General features: G+C 36.1%; 1 protein-coding gene across 1 annotated transcript in view; it reads left to right on the top strand.

Moving 5' to 3' along the window:
• DLG2 (discs large MAGUK scaffold protein 2) overlaps nucleotides 1–10,312 on the top strand; it is a 1,459,931-nt gene that overhangs the window by 647,474 nt on the left and 802,145 nt on the right. The gene's annotated exons all lie outside the window — the stretch shown is intronic.

Below are 10,312 nucleotides of genomic sequence, written 5' to 3'. Positions count from 1 at the left end.
AGAGAGGAAGAGAGAGAGAGAGAAAGAAAGAGAGCGAGAGAATTTGGCTATTTGACTCCATCCTCAGTGTTCTTATTCTCTATGCTCTATAATATTTAACATGTACTCTGCTGAGAGTTACCAGGATATTAAAGGATTTAAGAGTCTATGGTAGAAAATTCCACTGTTCCTCACCCCTCTTAGCCACAGCTTGTGCCCAGATTGTACAAAGTGAGTGCTTAATACATGTTTATTGAATTAGGTCATATTGAATATATGAAACATATAGATTCAGATAATTACTTGACATGTTGAATCTAAATGGAGGAAGAACTTTTAAATGGAAATTAGGTTTCAATTCTGACCTTAGGTTACTTGTCTTTATAGCTCAGGTATTTTAAGCTGGTTACTTAGTTTCTCTGAGTTTGAGTAGAAATAGTAATTACTTTAGCCAGTTTTTAAGAGGCTCCTTCGAAATAACATATGTGAAAACCCATTAGAGCTAGAGAATTATACCATTGTAAGATACTCTTATTGATTAGTACAGAATTTAGATACTATGAGACCTCAGAGAATAAAACTCTTCTTGAAGGCTCAGGAAATGAGAAAGTTTCACGAATGAAAGAATACATAAGTTGAACTTTGGAGAACAGAAAATGTTTACTCAGACAGGAAGAACACTGCAGAAGGAGAGCATTGTGGGAACAAGGGTTCAGAGTAGAACGAATATAGCATGTAAGGGGCACAGTGTCATGGAATCTGAGAATATCAGAGCTGGAAAGGATCTTGGAAATTGTCTAGCCCAACTACTTCATTTGGGAGTTGAAAAAACTAAAGTCCTGATAGAGTCAGTGTTTTGACCAAGATGAAAGAAAACAGCTAGTAAGTGGCTGAGCCAAGCATTCCAATTATTATTATTTTTCCTCCTATGAAATCTTCCTCTTAGTGGTAAGATCTAGCTGATTGGAGCTGAGGAAGTAAGATTGATTAAACAAGGTAAGAGCAATTGATTAAAAAAAAAAAAAGACTTTGGGGTGGCTCCAAAAGTGTAGTGATTTGCATATCTGCTTTGCATTCAGAAGGTCCTGGGTTTGCACCCCAGGTGGAGCCATGGGCCAGGCCCCAGGTGCTCCAGGCCTGGGTGCAGGCTGCAAGTGTGTGGGAGGGGACGCCTCACCTTCTTAAAGGGAAACGGCAACATCCATGGGTCAGGGGTGGAAGTGGGGGGGAATTAAAGCGGGGGTGGGGGGAAAGACTTTGACTATTAGGTTTTAGATCTCTTAGGTGATGGAAAGCCTTAGTAAAGTTTTAAGCAGGAATATTATAAGAAGAAGCAGTGGGTTGAGAATAGTATGCTTCATGCATAAGAAGCAGTAAAGGTTGAAACAGCAAGATAACATGGAATGCTACTACAGCTCCTCCTATGTGAGGATGAGGACTGCCCCAGAGGTATGCTGATGCTGGTGGGATGGAGAAAAAGAAAGGGAACTCTTACAGGGACAATTAGAAGATGTTGATGATGGATATGAAATAACTATGGAGGACCACATAGGACTCTAAGTAAATTATATATTATAGATCTTTGTATAAAATACTGTATAGAAGATATAATTTTAAAAAAATATATAGTTATTCCTACTCCATTCTTTCACTTAATAATCATTCAACAAACACAGCGAGGAATGTGAAATTCAGAGAAAATAACTGATTTATCCAAAGTCATTTGGATGACACATGATTGAATCAAAACTCAAGTCTAGTGCCATTTCTACCACTGGGATTTCTTAACCTGGGATCCATGGACTCTCAGAGTTTATAACTGAGCCTCATTTACTCTTTAAACCTTGAGGAGTTATATGTAATTTTTTTGAATTACTTATTATAGTATATCTGTGTGTGCGTGTGTGTGTGTGTAGGGGGGTGGTTGTTGGAAGTGAGTGTCCATAACTTTAACAGATCCTCAAAGTCATCTTTGACTCTCAAAAGGTTAAGAACTTAAATGTGTATGTTGATATATTTGAAACAATATTGTTTGGGATAAATATTAAATCAAGTATATTTCTCACCTCTCAAAAGGTCTTCTCTTCCCTCTTAATCCTCTTGAGGATGGTATCTGAGGGTGGGGGAAAGTTTACATTTCCTTTTGGTAATGGGAATGGGCAGCAGGACCTCATGTGAGTGTCTGTGATCTCCAGGGCTTTGCTGATATCCATGGAAATCCCTTGTCCTGGTTTCTAGAAATCATGCTGATATCCACAACTGGACATTGTGGCTGGTGACATTCCTAGCATCTTCTTTTCTCATGGATGGATCATGATGACTTGGCCCCATCTGACTCCCGCTGGATTATCTGGTCTGTCCCTTGCATTCTAGGTCTATCCATCCAGCTTCTGGCATAGACCCTTTCCTCACCATCTCTGCTCTGTGATCACCATAGAAGCTGTGAGGGGTATTTTTTTGAGGCTCAAAGGCCCTCAGTTGCTAAATGTTATCTGACACTGTTATTCAACACTGATGGTGTAAGGATAACTGGTTTGCTTCCGTATCACATGGCTACAAAGAGTGACCCTTAAATGACATCTCCAGCACCCTCTTAACCTAAATATTCCTTGAGATCATTTTTGACTCAGTCATAGTTACCCAAGTTAGCATGGAGCCTCAGTCTTCACATCTGTAAGATGTGATAATAAGGGGTAAGTAGAAAAATGTTTATAAATGTCTTAGAACAACTCCTGGTACTTAAAGGACAATTGCTATCATCTTCCTCTTCCTCCTCCTCCTCCTCCCTGTCCTCCTCCTTCTCCTCATAAGTTAGATCTTTTTCCTCTTAGTATTCCTAATGTTTAGCACAAAGTTTGGGATGTAAGAGGAACTTAGTAAATATTTTATTAATGAGCGAAATGAGCTCAGAGAAGGGTCCTGTACAGTGCTAAAATAACACTGTACACTAAAGCAACAAAGAAGCCAAAAACCTTAACTAACTTCTCAGTTTATCTGCAGCTATTTTAAAAAATGTATCAGTGTGGTATCTTAAAACATACAAATATCTGTATTTCAAAGGATACTCTTGAAAAGTATATGCTATCTAAAGAAATCAGTTCAAATTTCTGAATGATGTTTGCTATGGGGAATTCGCTTACACATTTCACTGATTTATGTTCAAAAGATACTTTGTTTTGTATTTTTATATGCTGTGCTCCATCTTCATTTAGTAGTTCCAAACTTAGATTGAAATTATTTAGAAAGTACACACATTAGGTTATGATGAGCTCTAACTTGGCAGTCTATGAAGTGTTTTTTGTTTTGTTTTGCTTTCTTTGTTTTTTTTTTGTTTTTGTTTTTTGTTTTTTTTTTTTACAATCATGGAGTAAAGTACTTCACAATTCAAAGCCTGACTCTATCCTTTTATTATACAATTTCCTTTCTAGCTAGATGACAGTTCCAAACAATTGAGCAGTTGCCATCTAGTGGGCAAAAACTATAATGACATAAAGAAAACAAAAATCATTGAGAAGGGAACAGTAATGTGTATGTATCCTCTGAAGAAGGAATTTATTAAATCCATTAACAATTTTTGCAACAGTAATATTATTTGATACTAAATTTAGACATAGGATGTACAGAGAAATATCTCAAAATTTGAAATATTTAGGGGAAAATGTAAAAAAAAAATAAACTACAAGGAGATGCCACGACATACCTATTAAAATGACTAAAAATCAACAATAACAAATGACAATATGAAATGATGATGAGGATGTGAAATAACACATACACATTGTTGATAGGAATTAAAAATGGTATAGCTACTCTGGAAAACAGTTTGACAATTTCTTATAAAGTTAAACATGAGTTTACCATATAACTCAGCATTTAAGTTCTCAGGCAATTATCCAAAGAGATGAAAAATATATCTTCACACAAACATCTGTATACAAATATTTAGAGTAGTTGTATCCGTAATCATCAAAAAATGGAAACAACCCAAATCTCTATCAGCTAAATAATAAAAAAACGAACTGCTACATCCACACAATGGAATACTTCTCTGCAATATAAATGAGTAAACTATTGGTGCACATGACAACATGGATGAATTTCAAGTGTATTTTGCTAACCGAAAGAAGCAAGACTCAAAAGACTGCATATTGTATGATTGCATTATGGCAAAGGAAAACTTTTAGGGACAGAAATTGTGTTAATGATTGCCAAGATCTGGAGATTGGAACAAGGGATAATTCATAAAAAGATATGAGAGAACTTTTAGAATAAGAACAATATTCTCTATCTGGACTGATTATAGCAGTGGTTACATGACTTTAAAGTTTATCGTAAGTCATAAAACTGTACACCTAAAATGGTGTACCTACATACGAAAGAGAGATCAAATACTTTAAAAGAATAGAATAAACAACCAGGCAGATTTAGTCATTAATCACTGAAAAACATCAGTTATTGGATGCTACAGTATTATGAACCAATTCAGACAAACAGAAATTCAGACAAACAGAAGAGAAACAGTTCTTCACATATATCCTGCAGAAAATTTAAACCAACTCATCCCATTTCTAATAATGCTGGAATTAATGATGTTTTAAAAATACCTTAAAATGAGCACAAACACAGCAAATAAGTATAAGCTATGAAATAAGATGATGGATGGCTCAGACTTAAATACAGTCAGCTCTCCCTATCCACAGGTTCCATATCCACAGATTCAACCAACTGCAGATTAAAAATATTTTTAAAAAACATGTTACATTGTTGCTGATATATACTATGTAATTAGGTCAATGATGGTTGCATCTATACTGTCATGTACAGACATATATTACTTGTCATTATTCCCTAAACAATATAACATAACAACTATTTATAGCACTTTTACATTGTATTAGGTATTATAAATAATCTAAAGATGATTTAAAGATAAGGGAGGGTGTGCATAGGTAATATACAAATTCTATGTCATTTTATATCAGGGACTTGAGTATCCTCTGATTTTGGTGTCCCCGGGAGTCATGGAATCAATTCCCTATGGATACTGAAAAACAATCATATTCACAAATGAGCAATAGTGACACCTTGAGGCAGCGTGGCAATGGTCTGCATGTGTGCTTTTCCTTTGTGAATAACTTTTTTCATATTTATAAATTCATATATATTGGAAGTTGTTAAACTCATACACATTTGCATTCTCATTTCACAGATGAAGTAAAAGAGGATTGAAAAGATAAGTTAATTTGCCCACAATAACATTGATGAGAAATGGCAGGACTTGAGACTCAAAATAAGTCCTCCTTCCCACTGTGCTTGCTCCATTACTCCAGCTTGTTCTCAACCAGGCACATCTCTGCCCTGCACTGGGTTGTTGCTAATAATACATGTAATAGATTGTCTGTCGTAGAAGAACCAGGGTTTTAGGGGTAGGACAAAAGGAGAGGAACTCAGTCATAAATACCTACCACAGTTCAATTGGGGGAAGTCTTTCTTCAGGTCTCATAGTCCCATCATGTAGGAGTATAAGCTGTCTACTCTGGAGACCAGGGTACAATACAACTCTTGTGCAAATAATACTCTTGGCTTCTCAAAACATTCCTTTTCAGGTCTAGCTTTTCTGAATAGGCAGCCTCTAGTGAGCATTTTATGCATCTCAAGTTTCCCAGTGGAAGCAGTCATTTTATCACATAGTTTAACAAAAAAAGTTGGCAGAAAGCATGTTCTGGGTTAGGCAAGAATGTCAACAATCTGTATTTCAGTTTCAAAAAGGGAAGCGAGCACTTTGTCATCTCCATTCAGGGCCTTTTATGAGTCTCCATGTTTGAAATTATATAAATCATATTTTGAGCATTTACTATCTCCTTTCACTTAAATCCATGCACTGATCCTATATGCTCTTTGTAGCTCCAATTTACAGATGAGAAAACTAGAGGTTTAAAATACATTAGGTAATATGCTTCGAGCCATAGAACTAGTAAGTCATAGAATAACTGCCTCTGGGTCTTTTTGACTTCTAAGCCTTTGCCCTACCTAATATGAATTCTTAAAAGCTAACACTTTCTCTTTACGTCAAATAATATACTTTTTGACCACCATGATTCTAATATTCCCAAGTAAGATACGTTGAACTTGCATATGCAAAAAGGATTAATCTTTAATGAGCCTCTACTCTATACTAGGCATTGTGCTAAATATACAGTTGACTCTTGAACAACATGGTTTTGAACTCCATGAGTGTATTTATATGCAAATTAAAAAAATACTTTTACTGTTTTTTACCTGTGGTTGGAAGTCTGCAGATGTGGAGGGCCAGCTCTATGTGTTGATCCATGCCATTTTATATAGGAGACTTGAGCATCAATGAATTTTGGTATTCATGGCGGGGGGTGTCCTAGAACCAATCATCTGTGGATACCAAGTGACAACTTAAGTTTTGGGGGAGTCAAAAGCTATACATGAATTTCTAAATGTGTGAGGGGTCAGTTTCCTTAACACCTGCGCTGTTTAAGGGGCAACTGTATTATAGTATTATCATATTTAAACTCACACATGCTCTGAGAGGTAGAGACGATCACCCCATTTTAAAGAAGACAAAACTGAGACTGAAAATCACTTAATGATGTTTCTAAGGTTACCTACCTAACCAGAAAATGGTGGAGCTGAGATTCAACCCTGGTCTACTGGACTCCAAAGCCCATGTTTTACACACAGGGAAACATGTGGACTTTAGGAGTCAGCAGATACAGTTGTCCCTAGAAGCAAACCACCATTACTTTTTATTCTACTTTGTTCTATCATAATTTATAAGGATATCTTATCTCTCATATTAGACTATAAACACCTTAAGGGCATGAATTATTTCTGTTTAACTTTCTATTCTTCCCTTTTCTTTTCTCTGCTAATTACCCTAAACTGAGTGCCTACTTTGTAGGGATTCAATAAAGTGATTTACTGATTGACTAGAATGAAAGTATTGAAGTACTAAATGATTTGAAACTAGATGACATTTAGGTATGATCTAGTATATTAGTTAATTCATCCATTCTTCTGCTTATTCAACAGTTATTTACTGATGACCTGTTACATTCTCTACCCTATGCCAGGTACTGAGTCAAGTTAAAGCTGGTACACAACCATGCAGTGATTCAGGAAACATCCATTCTAATTGATTAGTGCCTGTGCCAGATCAATTGTTGACTACTTTGAAGATTACCTCTTGCTGAGTTCTTGGCATATGATGAAGAGCAGAAAAGAAATAAGTGATGGTTACTATACACATGAAAATTTCAAATAAATGTAAAATTACTACTGTGATAGGAAGAAAAGTACAAAGTGCTGTGATAGTGGATAGCAGGGTTACCCGATCCAATATGGATGGAAAAGCACTTAAGATGAAAAGCAGGGGGAGAAAAATCCAGTTTCTCCAGCATACAGATTTACTTTTCACCGGTGAAGGCTAAAATTATACTACTGTTTTATGGGATCAGCGGTCTTCTATAAATAGCACTATTCAGTCATTCATCTCCACAATGTTCTTGCATCCTATGATGGATTTGTCAATAATAGTAAGTTAAGTGATGCTCAAGGCCCCTACAGAAGGAGTATTGTACTTCATTAAATGTCTGCTGAAGTGAACTGAAGGTGTTGTGGGAATATTTGTTAATGTCCTTTTAGAGAATAGTCAGGTTACTTTATGAATAAATACTGTCATCTAGATTTAGTTTAAAAAAATCAGAAAAAAAGTTATGCTTGATATAATAGAATGAACTTCATTCACTAATGAGGGACAGTAAAAAAATGTAGAATTTCTCCAGAGAAGTTCTCTTGACTGCTATAAGAAAACAACATTATACTGAAATAGAGAGGCCTTGGAGACTGAATAACTTATTTCTCTGGGTTATTTCCATGTTTCCTAATGTTAGTCACTTTTCAATAGAAGGATAAAGGGTGAGTTTCTTAAATAATTTAAAAATTAATTAAATATGACAAAGTAATTTCATATTTTACGGCAATAACAACAAGACAGATATGTGTGTTTTCTATCTCTGGCCCAAGTACTCTGATATTTACCACATAGATCTTAAAATTACTCAACAGATGATCTTAAAAGATTATAATTTTCAGCCTTTTATTCTTTTCTTATGTGACAGGGCATGATCCAGGTTTTGGAGAAAGCAGCGTTCAGATGAAGGGAAACCAGGTTCATGTGAGGTACTCTAGGAGGTTGGGTTAGTACTGCCAGATATCTCATTATCCAGAAAATTTTCCTTGCCTTACTGCAAATGTAGAACATCCCTTATTTTAATATTTTGTATCTGTGCTCAGCCAGCTAACATAAGAAAAGCTGAGAGGTTGCTGGAAGAAGTCTGATACGAGTATAGGAATAGAGACTGTTCTATTCAATTCGATTCAATGAGCATTTACTAAACACATTTGAGTACAAAGTACAGTCTTTCCTGTGCATTATGGAGGACTTAAAGACTCAGAAGTCAAGTTTGTTGCCCATTAGAAGCTTGCAATCCTAGAGGTATTTAATATGGATCCAGTTGTAATTATACTACAAAGCAATAGATGATAAATAATATGGGAGGTACAAAGTACTGTGAAAGTATAAGAAAGAAGAGATAACTTCCTGACATTGTATATACAAGCATGAATCATCTTCTCATTCCCTCTTAAAGCTCTTTTGTTTCCCTTAATACCTATTGGATCAAGTCAAACTGCTTAGTGTTGCACATGAGACCCTCCGTGGACTGACCCTGCCTACAGCTCCACTTCAGTTTTCATACACCAGTGAGAGTAAACTGCTTATAGCACTTTTTCTTCCCTTGCTACTCATCAGTCTAGAACTCCAAACTGAGCATAGTGCTTAGCACATAGCCAAAGTTAAAAAGTAATTTTTTGAATAAATTAATGACCTCTCATACCATTCTGTTTCATGTCTTCATGTTTTTATACATGCTGTTCTCTCTGTGTGGAATGTCTTTTTTTCCCATCTGATTAACATCTATGAACTTATTCTTCAATATTTGCCTGTTCTAACTTCTAGGCTTGCTCTGGAAGCCATTATGTACCTTCCTCATAGAACTTAGTATTGAAATGATCAATTCATGTGCCTATCTCTATACCATAAAGTAACCTCCTTGATGCCAGGGGCCACATCTTATCTGTCTTGCTACTCCACTTAGCTAATATGTGAGAGTAAAATATTGTAGAGCAGTTAAGAGTATAGATTTTAGAGTTAGATTCCTTGGCTTTAATCCTGATTCTTCCCCTTTTCTAACTGTATAATCTTGGATTAGTTACTTAACCTCTCTATGTTTCCGTTTCCTCACCTATAAAATGTTAAGTGCCAGAAATATTGACTAGAACCACTGTGGAACTGTATAGAGGAAGGGACATCATTGGAATCTTTGTACAAGTGGAAACTTTTGAAATAGAAGTATAAGTTAGGTTTTTGGTAAGTAGAGGTAGATGCAAACTGTCAAGAGAACATCATTACAGGATAACTTAGAGCCAGGTAGAGCATAGCACTGGAGCATTTAGATACTTCCATATCTTCTGCCCCCCACACGCTGTCAACAGAGAGCCGAGTGCTAGGATGTTTTGTAAAGCATTCCTCCTGAAAATTTAATTTTCTTCTCCTCCCCTTCCCTCTCTCCCTCCTCCTCCAAGGAATTTCAGGTTTATAATGTTGACTGAAATGGCATAAATTGCAAGCTCTCTAGGTGGACTCCACTAATTGTAAGCTCAGCAAGATTTATAATAGATGTATCTAAGTCAATATCCATAGTAGAATATTATGAATAAAATTAAAATATTCTCTGGGTTTGTTCCTAATATAGTTTCTCCCCCCAAAAACCACGGTTTCTAAAATTCTGTAAGATATTTTGGAGAATGCAAATGACATAGGTATAGCTCACAAAATATGTGAAACAGATTTTGTAGCTCATGTAATACTCTTACATTGACTTCTACTGTAAAATTGATGACATTCGAAAAAGTCATTCTGAAGAACTCAATTCAGTGGAACAACTACTGTCCCCATAGCACTGATATGAATGCTTATCTGACCTCTTTTCTCTCCTGAGGGAGAAACCAGATGAGAAGTAGACAGGGGTGAGAGCAGGAGCAACTCAAGGCATATTTTCTGTTTATGTGGCCATGGATGGAAAAAATGAGACGTAGTGGGGAAACACTGAGGGCAAAGTCAGAAGCGTGAGTTCAAATTGACCTGTCAGTCAGAGGAGCTGAACAGAGAGTGTGATCATGAGAACCTGGGTCCAAATGAGGGTGATGGGTGAAGGAAATAGTGATACCAAGAGAAACAGCA

This window comes from Pteropus vampyrus, unplaced genomic scaffold (assembly GCF_000151845.1).
Source record: "Pteropus vampyrus isolate Shadow unplaced genomic scaffold, Pvam_2.0 Scaffold84, whole genome shotgun sequence".
NCBI lineage: Eukaryota > Metazoa > Chordata > Mammalia > Chiroptera > Pteropodidae > Pteropus > Pteropus vampyrus.
The sequence above is the reverse complement of the archived record's forward strand: the minus strand, read 5'-3'. Positions and strand labels throughout refer to the sequence as shown.